Source organism: Herpailurus yagouaroundi, unplaced genomic scaffold (genome assembly GCF_014898765.1).
Source record: "Herpailurus yagouaroundi ecotype Mexico unplaced genomic scaffold, PumYag 203, whole genome shotgun sequence".
Lineage (NCBI taxonomy): Eukaryota > Metazoa > Chordata > Mammalia > Carnivora > Felidae > Herpailurus > Herpailurus yagouaroundi.
In genome coordinates, this window is record NW_024412434.1 from 3,892,784 (window position 1) to 3,908,122 (window position 15,339).

The window sequence follows — 15,339 nt, forward strand, 5'->3', positions numbered from 1 at the left end:
CCATCTTCGTCTCTTTCCATTAAAGGTCCCCATCCACTTCCTGAACATAGTGAGGGGTAATAGAAACAAAGGAAGAGATAATCCTCAAGGAGACATGGACAGAACTTGACCAATGATCGGATCTAAGGGGAGATGGAGGCTGGGATTAGCGACTCTGGGTGTCCCTGTCTTCAAGACCTGAAAAAACAATAGTACCAGTAACATAGATAGTAAAAAAGCAAGGTAGTAGGTCCTATTGTGGACATTTTGATATGCTTTTGAAATATATACACAACATTCGATTGCTTTCAAAGTAAGATGATCCAGTTCAATGCTGATAAAAATGGGTTTGACCACTTCATCTTAAGAGAAGGAGGAAAACTAGAATTCACCTACCAAATCTGTCAAAGATGGCAAATATGTTTGGTATGGATTAGCGGTGGCCTTCTGTAGTACATTTGAGAAAACTTCTTGGAAAGGAATGACACAGTAGAATGCAGTGCCTCCCACAGGCTTGAGAAAGAGGTGGTAGTTCAAGTGCTACAAATAGCCATCTTTAGTCCGTACACAGAAGCAACCTCTTTTGGAAATAGGCTAACCACAGAATGGTAGACAAGAGTTTTATGTAGAACAAACATTTTTGTTGATTAAGTTAAGGCATGAGTATTTTTTTTTTCTTGAGCACAGAGTTATCCGAAATAGATTTTTAAATCTAATTGTTATCAGCCCAATGACAATTTTTGGATTATTTGTCTTGAAAGAAGTCTTATGTATATATTCTATAGAATCAATTTTAAAAACTCAAGATTTGCAGATACTGTGAAAATATACATAATCATTTTTATAGTACTAAATAAAGATTTTCTCTGTGTCTTGGCAAACTCTACATTCTGATTTACACAATAGGCCTTTTATAGAGACATGCACACCACACTGAGGTTGCATATATATGATGGACTCATGCTGCATATTTTTCCTTTGAATAAATATTTGAAAAAAAAAAAAAGACACAAGAAAATAAGTTACCCGTAATCCTACCACTCAAAGATAACACTGTCTTCTTTTTGTGTATCTTTTTTAGGCTTTTCTCTTTGCATTTGGAAATACGCATATGTTAAAAAAAATGAGATGATTCTCTGTAAACACTTTTTATCCTACCATTTTCTCTTAAAATTACATTTTAAGTATTATATTAGGCCCTTAAATAGCTTTTAAGGCATGACTTTTATAAATCACATTATCTTTGCAAAAATAATAATTTTTATTAAACTGATTAGCACATTTATTTTCAATTATTCAAAATTATAAGTAATAACAATAATGGTGAGATGAACATCTCTATGCACGTCGTTTTGTATCTTTGATAATTTCTTTGGAAGAGATTTCCAGAATTATGATTTCTGAACTGAACAGTAAGGACAGTATTAAGCCTCTTGAATACAAATTAGCAGCTTGCTTAAGAGGGTAATTCTCAGAGATAGGGGAGGTTGGTGAGATTTACTTTAAAACCATCTACATTTTCAAAGAAATTGATATTTTTATGACATAAATTGACACTTTAAATCAGGAATTGGCACACTTTCTGAAAAGGATCAGCTAGTAAATATTTTAGGTTTTGCTGACAAGATGATCTCAATCTCAACTTCTCAGCTCCTCCATGATAGTGTGAAAGCCCTAGACAAGTAAATGAATGAGCATGGCTGTGTTTCAATAAAACTTTATTTACAAAAACACACAGACCAGTTTGCTGTGCTGGCCGTAGTTTCCCAACCCCTGTCTCACCTGAAAATTCTGCCAGTCTGTGAAAACATTTAAATTTGTCACCAGCAAGATTTGGGAGCCATGTTTTGCAGTGTTCCCTTTGTAAAGATTTGAGCTTGTAGGATTGTAAATCCCAACTATAGTCTAGGGAAGGGAGTAAATTTTCTTTTGTTGAAAGGCAATTTGGAAACTAAGCAAGGAAGCTATGAATCAGCCTGTTGTTTCAACATATGTAGACTATGAAGAAGTCTATACAGTTAAGCTTCTGTTTGCCTCTGTTGGGCAGCTGTAGCTCTGCCTTGCATCTTTTCTTAGTGTGCTTCCTTGAGATATTCACTCTAGCTTCCACAAAAGTAGTCCCATCTATGTACACAAACTAATTTAACTCAACGTTGATTCAATCAAGGGCTCCATCACTCATTAATTCCAGCATTACTGCACAATTCCTAGGAAAACAAAGCTGACACTGGAAGAAAAAAAAAATCTTATGAGAAATAACTTTGTTCTCATGAAACTTACTGAACAGGGAATATTTTTCCCAGATGTTAATCATGTAATTGCTTTTCCTTAGGTGACCCTTTATGGACCCGCTAAAAGACATCACTGACTACCTTTAACAAAGGTATAAAACAAAGGAAATAAACCAAGTGTAGTCTAAATAATGCTACTATGTCATAGATAACTAGCAATTATTTGTCAAGAAAATTAGTAAACTAGCCACAGGTGTAATATATATTTTAACAGTCTTTATGGAAAAATAGAGGATGAAGGAAATTACTTTCAGTGACTGATCTTACAGAAATGGGCACGCATGTGCGTGCACACACACACACACACACACACACACACACAGACACCCCTTTATGACTTTAAGAATGCAAAAGCAGCTGCCTTGGTAAACACCACATCTGAGTCCAGCAGTAGTTTTATGCTCATTGTTTCTGTCTCTTTTATTTATGCTAGGGAAACAATGTGAGCTAGATGCAGACAGCATCTCTGCCAATAATAGAACTGTGTTTGCTGGGGAGCCCAAGCAAATAACAAAGAGTTAGAAAAAAATGGATTTGACCTTAGCAAATTAATATAAACAATAACTTCCCTGCACACACGCACCCGTACTCATACACACATACACATATTCACACCATGTATGTATAACAGCTACAGTTAAAATTTTGGTTAGAATTTTTTTTTTTTTACTAAAGGACCCCAAATTGTGTTCCCATCATAAGCTTTTAGGTCTAACATAGTTTTTAAAATGTATGGAAGTTATAAACACATACACTGCTTGGCAGTTAGCTAAAATGATAACCCCAGATTTATATTCTGACCCTTCTGTTGGGTGGATGAAGAAACTGGAGATTTAACAGTGAGTGACTTTCCCAGTGAGTGAGGCTGTGTTACAAGCTTGTTTCTCCTGATTCCCAGAACAATAATTCCTTCACCCATTCACACTGCCTCTGTACCTATGTTTCTTTTCCTATTTGTTGTTTGTTCTGGGTAGTATATATTCATGATTTGTTGTTTGGGACACATGTATCTCTTCTGCAGCTTGTCCTTCAAGAGGTTGAGAACTTATTCTGTGTCATCTTGAAAGGTAGGACTGGGACCAGTGGGTAAAAATGATGGTCCTAACACACCATCACAACCCTTCTAATTGTCATAAAATATGACTTCCCGGGAATGTAAGCTCAATCTTGAGCTATTTTAATTTGAAAGGTTTACACGTTAAAAAAAAAATAGTTTTAGTACATTATATATGTTTATACAAATGCAATTCAGTACCTTATAATAGTTGCTATATGACAGAGAATCTTCAGACAGAGTTATCAGTGAGGTCACGCAAATCAATGATTCCCACTATCACTGTGTGCTGTGAATTGGTCCATGGTAATGTCACAGAGTGCCCATTTGTAGCCTGGCAGAACACACGTTCCTGATGCACAGTGTTCTATAGCAAATCACTTTTCAATTACAAAGAATTGATTTGATTCTTTACATTACTTTAAATCAAGCTGGATGCTTTTGCTTTTCTGACTTTCATTGTTTAGACTCAAAGTATGTGGTTTTCTACTCAATTTCTACTCTAATGAGGGACTATTTCATAAAGCAGTGGGCTCCCATTACTCCCAGAAGCTTTCAAGCAGTGGCTTGATGCCATCTGTGAGGAGTGTCATGCAATTCTGTAAAATTTCAGACCGAGACTGAATCGGGTCCACAAATAAATGGAGATGAGTAGATTGAATGCCAACGCCATGGCCATTGGTTTAGATGGAGTCATTTTCATTTCATTCCCCAGAGTGCATAATGAAAGACACAGCTTATCTCAGAGCTAAGTTTGACTTGGAAAATAGCATCACAACAGCTGCTATGGGACAGTCATCATGTTGTAGAGTCCTGGTGCCCTTGGGTACTGAGAAACAAAAGAACCAGTGAGGCAGTTTGATTAAAAATAAATAAATAGGGGCACCTGGGTGGCTCAGTCGGTTAAGCGGCTGACTTCGGCTCAGGTCATGATCTCGCGGTCCGTGAGTTCGAGCCCTGTGTCGGGCTCTGTGCTGACAGCTCAGAGCCTGGAGCCTGTTTCGGATTCTGTGTCTCCCTCTCTCTGACCCTCCCCCGTTCATGCTCTGTCTCTCTCTGTCTCAAAAATAAATAAACATTAAAAAAAAATTAAAAATAAATAAATAAATAAATAAATAAATAAATAAATAAATGGCATCCCAACCAGGATGACAGAGAACCCCACTGAAGACAAAATGCTACCAACTGGCTCTTATGGTTGGGGTTTGGTTTCTTCCCCATTCTTTTCTTAGCTTTCTCAGTCTTTTGCAGTGATGAGTTAGTACTCCTGGGAGGCTAGGAGTTCAGTTCAAATAAAGAGAAGTAAATCAGTGAAAGAAGAGGAAATGGAAGCCAAAAATAGAAGGTACTATAGTGAAAACATGTCTTGGGTCAACTCCTAAACTAATTATTATAATGTATTTCAGTTACCTTCAACCATTTGACCTTTTTTTCGTGTGTTAACCAAATTACTTTTTGTTATTTCCCAAGAGCAGCTAAGTATCATACAGGGAATATTTGTTCTGTCATATGATTTAGTTGAATCCCCCATTTATATCTTGATGGAAAAATGGATTCTCAAAATTTGAAAAAATCAGAATCTTCATTTCTTCTTTCTTATCATCATGCCAATACTGTTTTATTCTATTCAGTAAAAACAAAAGGCAGGGGCATATATCACATGAAGTACCACAGTGGGCAGTGGGCACTGGGCTCAGGATGATGAATAACGCCTTGTTTACCATCCTGAAAGGGGCTACAGTAAGTGGGGGAAGCAGGACTGGTAAACAGATGTTTTATAATTTAAGATGGTAAATGCTATAACTGATGAGTAAATGAGGCGGTTTCCAAGTTTGGTTATGTGGGCAAAGCTTCACTTTTCTCCTGCCACTTCCATCCCATTTAACATTATTTACTTTTTTCTTATTAACCACCAACCTCCCATTTAGAGAGGAAACTGAATATCCATTCACACCCACAAATTTTGGCCTTTCACTTCATTTCCCTATTATAATGAAATAAGGCCCTAATCATTGTCAACTGGAAACTAAATAAGGTAGAATTTAAACATGAATTGTTATTGATCTGTACCACCTACAACTGTATGAAAGGCAGAGACAAAGAACTGTACCCTGGAATGCATCCCTTGATATTTAAAAGTTTATCATCTCTTTTGGAATATGGAGTTTATCCAAATAATGAGATAGCAAATGAAACAAGGCAGTCTGGAAGTGCCAGCTGAGTGTTACAGAGGAATGTGTGATAAGAATTCAAAGCACCCGTTTTTCCTTGTCAGGTAATTAAAAAGAAGAATGAGTTCTACAGATAAGACGAATACAAGAGAGAAGGTCTTTTAGAAATGTTTGTTTGTTTGAGTACACTTTGATCTATTTGTCCAATTTAGAGAGAAGGTAACTGATAGCGTTGATTGCTCTCTCTCACTTCACTCTTACATAATGAGGTTCACATACAGGTGTGATTAACTAGAAAGGAATGCAAAATCTCGCTATGGTGGAGGGACAGATTTTGCCTGAAATTGGTAGATTGTAGTGAAATTACAGAGGGGTGATTAACTGCCTTGGACAAAGATGTATTCAACTTTGGAAATATGAGCTGTGACTATAAAATAATAAAGTTTACTTCATAAACAATCATACCCAGAATTTCTGCCTGCAATGATGTCTCTACCTTTTAAGTCATTGACTGTGCTCCCATTTGTCAAAACCAGTTTCGAAGTGACCTCAGGGCCCTTACTAACCACAGGGATAGAAGCGATTTTTGTGTTTACAGTTATTATTTTTATTTCTAAACTTTGAGGTCCCCAGACTTGTCAGAGCACCTCCCACACCTCTCCTGTCCCCCTTTGCACTGTGAACAGGTCTGATCAGCTTGCTTCCTTGGCTGTTAATCAGGATGGAGGCTCCAGGCCTGGGCCTGGATTTCTCAGAGGAAATCTTAACTTTTCTCCAAGCCCCACCTCCTCATTAACAGACCAGCTACAACTTACTCTTCCTGCATTTTCTGTGTGGCTCTTGCAGTCCTGGCAAGATGCCGGCACCTCTGCCACGGATGGTAATAAAGTGCCCTCCAAGAGAACATCTGATCTGCAAAGTGTTAATGGTGAAGAACTGGGGGGAAGTCCTTATCCAAAAGCCATCTTTTGATCAAGGAGGGGCCCTCTGCCTCAGAGGAAATCTTTCCTGTTTACAGACTTCTGGGGCTTTGAAAAGCCTTGGCAGACAGTGGGCCAGGCTCCTTAGCTTTTACAGAGGGGCAAACAGGATGAGACCAGGATGGAAACTACATATCATAGGAACCCAGAAGGACAGGAAGTAACAACATGAGAGGGAACTCTTGATTAAAAGTATAATTGGAAAGGTTTGTGGGAGGTGGAAAGGGGATAATGACATTAAAATATGTCTGTAGATTTTGTTCGTGTTTGTGATAGTACAGCCATTAGCCCACCTTTTCTTCAATTGGTTTTCTTTGTCACATTATTCTCCACTTTGGAGAAATCTGATCTTTCCCCCCTCCCCCCCGCCCCCCACCCTCCCTGCATGAAGATTTTGTGCTAAGTCTATTTGGGAGAAAAGACAATCAAACTTGATTATTTTGATTATTATTAATTTCTTTTTTTTTCTTTTTTTTAATATGAAATTTATTGTCAAATTGGTTTCCATACAACACCCAGTGCTCATCCCAACAGGTGCCCTCCTCAATACCCATCACCCACCCTCTCCTCCCTCCCAACACCCATCAACCTTCAGTTTGTTCTCAGTTTCTAAGAGTCTCTTATGTTTTGGCTCCCTCCCTCTCTAACCTCTTTTTTTTTTCCGTCCCAATCCCCATGGTCTTCTGTTAAGTTTCTCAGGATCCACATAAGAGTGAAAACATATGGTATCTGTCTTTCTCTGTATGACTTGTTAAGTGAAATAAGTCATACAGATTAGTATTAATTTCTATGTGAAGTGGAACTTGGGAAAGACCTTAGTATCCTTTGTAGAATTAATTATTCTAGAATTAATAATGAGGATATTGAAAATAAAAAAGAAGTAGGTAAAGGATGAAATTGCCATTCACTATGCTTTTTCTACATCCTGTTCTCCAAGAATGACATAGATGGTTGTGAATTCTTTTTAAAAAACGGCTCAAGGGGCGCCTGGGTGGCGCAGTCGGTTAAGCGTCCGACTTCAGCCAGGTCACGATCTCGCGGTCCGGGAGTTTGAGCCCCGCGTCGGGCTCTGGGCTGATGGCTCAGAGCCTGGAGCCTGTTTCCGATTCTGTGTCTCCCTCTCTCTCTGCCCCTCCCTCGTTCATGCTCTGTCTCTCTCTGTCCCAAAAATAAAATAAACGTTGAAAAAAAAATTAAAAAAAAAAAAACGGCTCAAAATTAGACATTACTATTAAAGGAACATTTTTTTCTTGCTTCAAAAACTGTTGTGTGTGTGTGGTGGTGGTTGTGGCCATTGAACTCCCACGTGTGGATGGGGATGTCCACGAAATGCCCCACTAATCTTTACTCCATTTCTTGGCTCCACCCAGCCTTCAGGTCACCACTGAGCCACACCCACCCAGCTCTGTATCCCACACTACAGGGTGAACCATGATCATCTGTTTCCAGACAGAAGTCAGTAGTAACATGTTTTATAATTGTAGTCCTATGCCAACTAGAGAATAAATTGTCATTACCAGATGGCTCCATGTTGCAGAAAATGTGCTAGTACAGAATTCTGCATCAGCCTCCTTGACTTGCACCCAGCAGGTGATATTTATGGACTGTTTACAAGTTGCTCACATATGGCATTCTAAAGAGGTTTGTAACTTTTATATGCTGTCATCCAGTTTGTTTATTTTATGAAAATCCCACTCCAAAGGTCAGTCTCGTTCTGTCTACCTCCCTAACTTCAGACTGAAGGAAAAATCCTGAATGTAATCTCAGGACAAAAGAGCTAAACAAAGGGACTTTCAAACTCTCCAAATGTAGTGCTCCCCCCACCCCCCGCCACACACACACACACACACACACGTCCCTGCCACGCTGCTCATCCTGACTGCGGGCGTAACCCCAGTGAGAATGCGGTAGTGTCTCTCACTTATTCAAATGATACAACATTCATGTGCTTCTGTGTGGAATCATCTGCCAGCACTGGGCTTGGTTCAGCTCATATGGAGGAGAGACCCCAGCAGCAACCCTGCGGAGTGAAGTGTAGTCAGTCACGTGGGAGGGCAAGCCATGGGCACAGAAGCAGAAGTGCCCACAGACCCCTCCTGCCACGCACCCCTACCTCAGTCCTCAATGGGCCCTGGCCATCAGGTAGGAGCCTTGCCTGGCCACCGTCCAAAGTGGAGCATCAGGGCTCCCACCTGAGACAGTGACACATCGGTTCCTGAAAATAGTTCTTCCTGACCTGGATGCACTTTGCTCTGGACATTGGCATTCCCGACTTTATCATCCTCGGTCCAGGTAGACACTCAAGATGGGTGGAAATTCTATTCATTTTTAGGTCAAGGAAAATAGGAAGAAGATGTTTTCTTGTCCTCGGGAGAGCTAATCTACAGGAGTGACATTATTTGGTCATTGGAAACATTTCAATACTGAAACGAACACAAGGTGTCCCCATGGTGGAAAGAAGGGGCAGGAAAGAGGGGAGAAAGAGGGGGCAGGCTGCCCAGGAGCCACAAGGTCCAAGGACCATGAAGATTTTAGACGTCTTGAAAGTCAAATTCTTCATCTTCATTTGGTAGGAAATAGGAGACAGCAGGAAATTTTTTAGAGCATGAGCTTTTCAAGTGACTTTTCCAAGTCACATAGGTAATCTTTTCCCTTTTCACAGATTTCTTTAGGTAATTAGAGAGCATATCATAACACGGAGTTCAGATGGGGAAAATGGAGGCCAGTGATTCCCCCACAGTTCAACAGGCACTGTCAAGCTAACCAGGATCCAGTCATTATTCTCAACTGATTGCACCCCTCCGAATCAGTTCCTGCAGCAACTTGTATTTTTATTTTTTCAAAATGTTTATTTGCTTATTTTTTAGAGAGTGCAAGTGGGGGAGGGGCAGAGAGAGGGGACAGAGAATCCAAAGCAGGCTCTGCGCTGACAGTCTGACAGCAGCAAGCCCGATGTGGGGCTGGAACTCAGGAACGGTGAGATCATGACCTGACCGGAAGTCCGACTCAACCAACTGAGCCACCCAGGTGCCCCTGCAGCAATTTTTTAAAAAATACCTAAAACTGGGCCCTCAGATAATCCTGAGCTAAGAGCCTGTGGATGGTGCTCAATACTGGTGAGCGGAACAGACAGAGACCCTGCCTCAGCACCCAGGCCTCTGGCCCACAGGTCAGCCTGCAAGGCTGATGGACCCCTGCCTGGGAGAGCCAGTGGGTCTAGGGAAGGATGCTTCTGGGGGAAAGGAAACAAGGCTTCTGTGGTAGGGATGGGGCAGGTTTGGCTCAGCCTCTAGAAAGAGTAGGGCATGGTTTATAGAGCCCTTTCTCTGGACCACACTGACCCAGGGTCAGCCACTTACTCTGTGACCTTGGGCAATGTAATCTCATTAAGCCTCATTTCTCTCAAGGACAAAGTGGACCTAAAAATAGTACCTTGTGGGGTTATTGGAGTACGGAATGAGATTATACAGGGCAAGTGCCTAGAAAAGCTCCTGGCACACGTAAATGCTCATGAATAGTAGGTGGTAACAGTAGTGGCGGTGGTGGGAGTACTTTGATTAGTGGGAAGAATCTGGGGTTTCCATTCTGGCAACATTGCAGCCTCGGCCTATAACAATAGCAGCTACAGTTCCTGTGGTGGCTACTGCGTGCCTGATGGCATGTGTATATCTTTAATCCCCACAATCATGCTGCAAGATATTGTCATCCCCATTTTATGAAAGAGAAATGAAGGATAAAAAAGTTAAAAGATCTGGCTAAAACCACAGAACTTGCAGTGGCAGAACAAGGGTTTGAAGCCAGAGGTCCTTCTGATGCCAAAACCACTGGAGGATCTAGGTTACCTGACCAGATACTGAATCATGGGAACTTGTGTTCCCTTCCAGCTGAGCGGGAATCCCAGAACCCCTGACCATATGACTGGTACTAATGTGCTTATTTCCGGGGCAATAACTGAAAAGCACTTGGGATCTTGGGAATTCAGGCATGACATAAGGTTAGGACATTAAATGGGACCTCCAACTCTGAAGTTGAAAAATCAGGCTTTTCTCAGGGCAAAGGACGGCTGTGAATAATGAACAGGGGCTGCCTAGATGGGTGGGTGTTGGCTGTGTGCAGGCAGACCCCTCAGATCCCCCAGACTCCCTTCAACCTGGGCAGCACACCCTAATGGAGCAGGAACCACATGAGCCCACCTGCTGGTAAGTCCCTAGTCACCCAGGGTAGAAAGAAGACTTTCACATGTTGCTCCTGGGACCAGTGCTAGAAATAGGTTCTCTTAAAGTTCCCTATCACAAACTGAAAAAAAATTTCCTGGGGATCCCAAGATCTTAAAAATCTGCTTGGCTCCAGAAAAACAGGTACATTTAATGCTCATCTTGAGCAAGATTAACAGGATAACGTGAATTTCCACTGTGAACTGACGTTGATAAGTATATTATTAATAGGAAAATGTAGTACTCGTTTTCAGAGAATAATGTAATTCCTAAGAATGTTTTCTTAGAGCAGTGTCCAAGGGTCTGATTTTTTTTTTTTTAAGTTTATTTATTTATTTATTTTGAGAGAGACTGACACAGCACGAGCTGGGAAGGGGCAGAGAGAGAGGGGGGCAGAAAGAATCTCAAGCAGGCTCCACACTGCCAGCACAGAGCCCAGTGAGGGGCTTGAACTCACAGACTGTGAGATCATGACCTGAGCTGAAACCAAGAGTCGGTCACTTAACCAACTGAGCCATCCAGGTGCCCCAAGTCTAATTTTCTAGAGCCATGAGGTCCATCTGACTACAGAATCTCAGGAGATCACTGAGAAGGTGGTCCTCTGTTTTTTTTCCCTCCCCTCCCTCTGTCCTCAGACCTGCACAATTTAAGGCAGTTAACCCTACCTTGAGGCCCAAAGTGTTTGAAGGAAAAGGAGGTTTGCTGGAATGGAGTGCACTTTGACCATATGAGATACAAGATGGAAAGTAAAAACTGCAGAGTCCCCAGAAATATTTCAGAATCCATATTTATATTCAGTTGAAATCTAAAGAAACAGAAATTCATGCAAATGGCTTCTAGGAACACCCTTGAAGAAAACAGTTCATTAATAGACTACAAGTGAAATATTCACCCCTTAAACGGTGTGCTGCTTTTTATAATAAGACACACAGGCTGTGGCCATAACTAAATTTGCCATAAATTATATGGCATCACCACAGACAGTAGTGTTTAGTGTTGGGTTATAGTACAGATTTTGTGGACCCCCAATCTGTAATTTAAAATCAATTTGTAGAGTTTTTAAAGTTGCAGTGAAGGAAAGATTTTTATTTGTTTAAACTGGATTATTAGGACTGACATGCTAATGCTGTCTGGACTCTGGTGGCCCAGTAGGTGCCTCCCAGGGAACTGACTGACTTGCCTAAACCAAACTTGGTGTGTGGCCTTGGAGCACTTGGCTGCCAGATTACCTGTTCCCATCCTATCCCTGCAGCTCTAGAGTAAGAACAGACCCCTTGTGCCACTCCTGGGTAGTGACTGCTCCAGATCAACCTTCCTGGCACTCCTGTCTGCATTAGGCCTACCCTGAGAGTGCAGAAACTTCTTGTGCTTCTCATCAAAGAACAAGCTTATTTCCAGCTGGCTCTGGGCTGGTTTGGGTATAAGAAGCAGGATTAAGATGAAAGGAATCATTTTTCATAGGTCTACTTAAAGTAACTAAAAGGAAAAGGAGATGGAGAGTTCCAGAACAGTCAAACTAACCTCTAGAGAGGTCAGTGGACCAGGGGCAGCTTGCCTTCAAACAGATCTTCCTGTCTGGCTGTCGGTTCCTGCCCTCACTGAAAAGCCTGAGGATACAGCTGAAAGAAAAGTGTTTCCCAAACTTAAGGAATATACTTATCCCCCTTTCAAGAAAAGCATTCCCGCCAACCTTTAGTGTTGAAAATTATTTTATTATTATATTGCTTACTATATACATACAAACATGTGTTCATGTCCTATTTATGTTTAGCATTCCCACAGAATAAATAAAATAATGCAAGTTTACACATTAATCTTGACATAACAACAAAACCAAAACACTCAGATAACAGCGTCAATTTTATGTGATGAATCATGGCATTTGGCAGAAACAAAATCCCTGTCATTGGGTAACATAATAATAGCATGATGGGTTTGCAGTTTTATACTTAACTTATTATTAACTTAATTTCCTTGAGTTTCAGCACAATGGACAACCCTTCTGGCTACTAGCATGGCCTTTGCTGTTTTTCCTTTTTAATTTTTTATTGTTTAATTTGTTTTAGCCACTGATGGTGGTTTAAAGTAATGGCATATTAACGATGGATTAATTTAATGGTGTAGCCCAAAATATTATTATGTTGGAAAATAATAAAAAGTTGTTCACTGCCTATTTATGTCTGGAGTTGTCACTTGTGAACTATTGACTAGACCATGGTGCCAATGGCCAGGATCCCAGTGCTTTAGAGTTCAGTTCTATGTTACTCCTGTGTTATCTGGTATGACTCGCCCATCCCAACCACTTGTGTCTGTTTGAATCAACGGGAAGCCTTTGTCTACACAGGAAGCCATGCCTTCAGGTGGCCTGCACTTCTCACTCATTTAATCATAAACCCAAATACACGTGTGACTACAGAAAGACATGGCAATGTTCCTTATATGATGGTTATCGAGGTGATCTAGAATATGTTTGCAGTGCAGGTTTTTAAAAAGATAATCATCAAAAGGAAAACCTCATAATGTTAAATTCTTTTATAACTGTTTGACACTTGAAGAATGACTGGCCTTAGGTCCAAGTGCCCACATATGACATATTAGAGATCGTATCAGGGCAAGCCACAGGCTCTGGATCTTGATCATAGCTATGGTAAAACCAGAACCAACATGACTGTTTTTAAATCCTGGTGTGTTGTTAATGGAAAAGGCCTTTGAGATCTTCTGGGGCAATACCTTTAGGTTACAGATGAAACAAAGGCCCAGACCAGTCAAGTGACTTACCCAGCATCACCCGAGTCCCTCCTGACTCTTTGACCAAGGCTGTCCTGTCACTGCATCAGCTTCAGAGGGACAGTCAACCCTCGCAGCTCAGTAAGTTGGTAGCTGCGGCACAGAGGAAATGTTCCTTGTTTAATGTTATGGATTTTGCTCAGATACAAAGTGGATGTCGGTTCTCTCCCAGGTTTCACTTACATCGGTTGAACCCTTTAGGATTTCACAAAGACTGGCTTATTACTGCTTTTCTTCCTCATTAACTTTCCAGTGCTTATCCTTCTGGCCCTTTCTATTTCTGAGCAGTTGCTAGAAATGAGTTTTGCTGAAACATTATTTTGTGAAAAAGATCACACCCAAAATAAGGACTTACATATGTTAGCAGGAAGTTAGATGTCACTTTAGACTTCATTACGATTCTCACATTCTAAGAGCTTAACCCAAAGCTTTTGAGAAATGTAGGGACCTCACCACTACATAAAACGTCACATATACATAAAAATCAGTAAGTGATTTTATTGCAAGAAATAACATCAATTTTAACTTGAGGTTGTAAACCCCACTCTGATTTTATATAAAGTTCTACTTTGTTGAATTTGCTCACACATGTTATTGTTCAAGGTAACATGAAGTAAAGAATATATTTAGCTGGTATTAGTGACCTCTTTGAGTTGTCTGAAGAAGGAACATTATCCACACTACAACTGTGATGGAGGACTACACATTGGGTATGGGGTAGTGAAATTCATTCATTCACATGGTAATGCAAAAATTGATAAATCCTCAGTATGGTGATAATGCCACATACCTATTATACATATCAACTATGTTTTAAGGGATGTTTGTGGCTTTTAAGCATGTGTGTGCGTGTGTGTGTGTGTGTGTGTGTGTGTGTGTGTGCTGTTAGCAGATGCCAAGCATTCCTCCTTCAAAGATAACAAATATGTTTTCTGTCTTCTCCCTCTTGCTGAATGCTGAGTGAGTGTGTTTTAATAGAAGCGCTGGAATGGGGAGAGAGAATCCAGAGTCCACTATTGACTCTGCTGCGGTCTCCTGGTCATATGACCTGTAGCAGTCACATCACTTACTAGGGGCTCTGTTTCCTTATCTGTAACATTTAGGGGTCAGAGAAGATGCCTGCCAAATTCCCTTCTGAAATTCTTGTTCTTGATAGCTTTCTTTGTTTCTAGCACAATGAAACAAATTGTGTGTGATTAAGTACACCATCGCTGTTATAAAGATGTAATAGTCCAAACAGGTTGTAAAATTCTAAGGATGCAACGCTCTTTCTGTTTTCTTCCACACTGGAAGCCAAGGTATCTACTAAAGATGTTAGAATCAAAATTGGCTGGGCCAAAAACATTCCAGGGAAGGAAAAGCCTGGAAAAGTTCCTTCCCAGATTACTATATTAAAGTCTATATTTCATAAATGTCTCTTATCTCAAAAGAAATAGAGAATCTAAGTATTCTGGAATAAAAATAGATTGTTATTTAAGTATATGTGCATGCGTACATTTAAATAAATTGGAAAAAAGAAGAAATGTTCTGAAACTGAAACAAAACAGGTTGGAACTGTCTTCAAAAATTTTCTTCAAAGTAGAGGTTACAGAATGCAGGAATAAGTTACTAGGGAAGCTGTGGAATTTCTTTCTTCAATGGGTTTTAAACGTAGGACAGACACAAATCTGCTCATCTGCCTGAACTGGATTAGGTTGTACAAATGAACTCAAGCCCTTCATTGTTGATTCCCATGAAAATGCTCAGATGCCTTTCTCTGCCCATTAAGGTTCAGGGTCAAAGTCAGCACAATGGTACATGCATAGAAAACTTAATTTCCTCTCCTCCCATATTTGTAGCTAAAGATTAACTGAGCCCATCAGA

The 15,339-nt window shown here is 40.4% G+C and overlaps 1 protein-coding gene across 4 annotated transcripts in view; it reads left to right on the top strand.

Moving 5' to 3' along the window:
- The window catches only part of NRP1 (neuropilin 1), a 139,208-nt gene that overhangs the window by 21,416 nt on the left and 102,453 nt on the right, over positions 1-15,339 (top strand). The gene's annotated exons all lie outside the window — the stretch shown is intronic.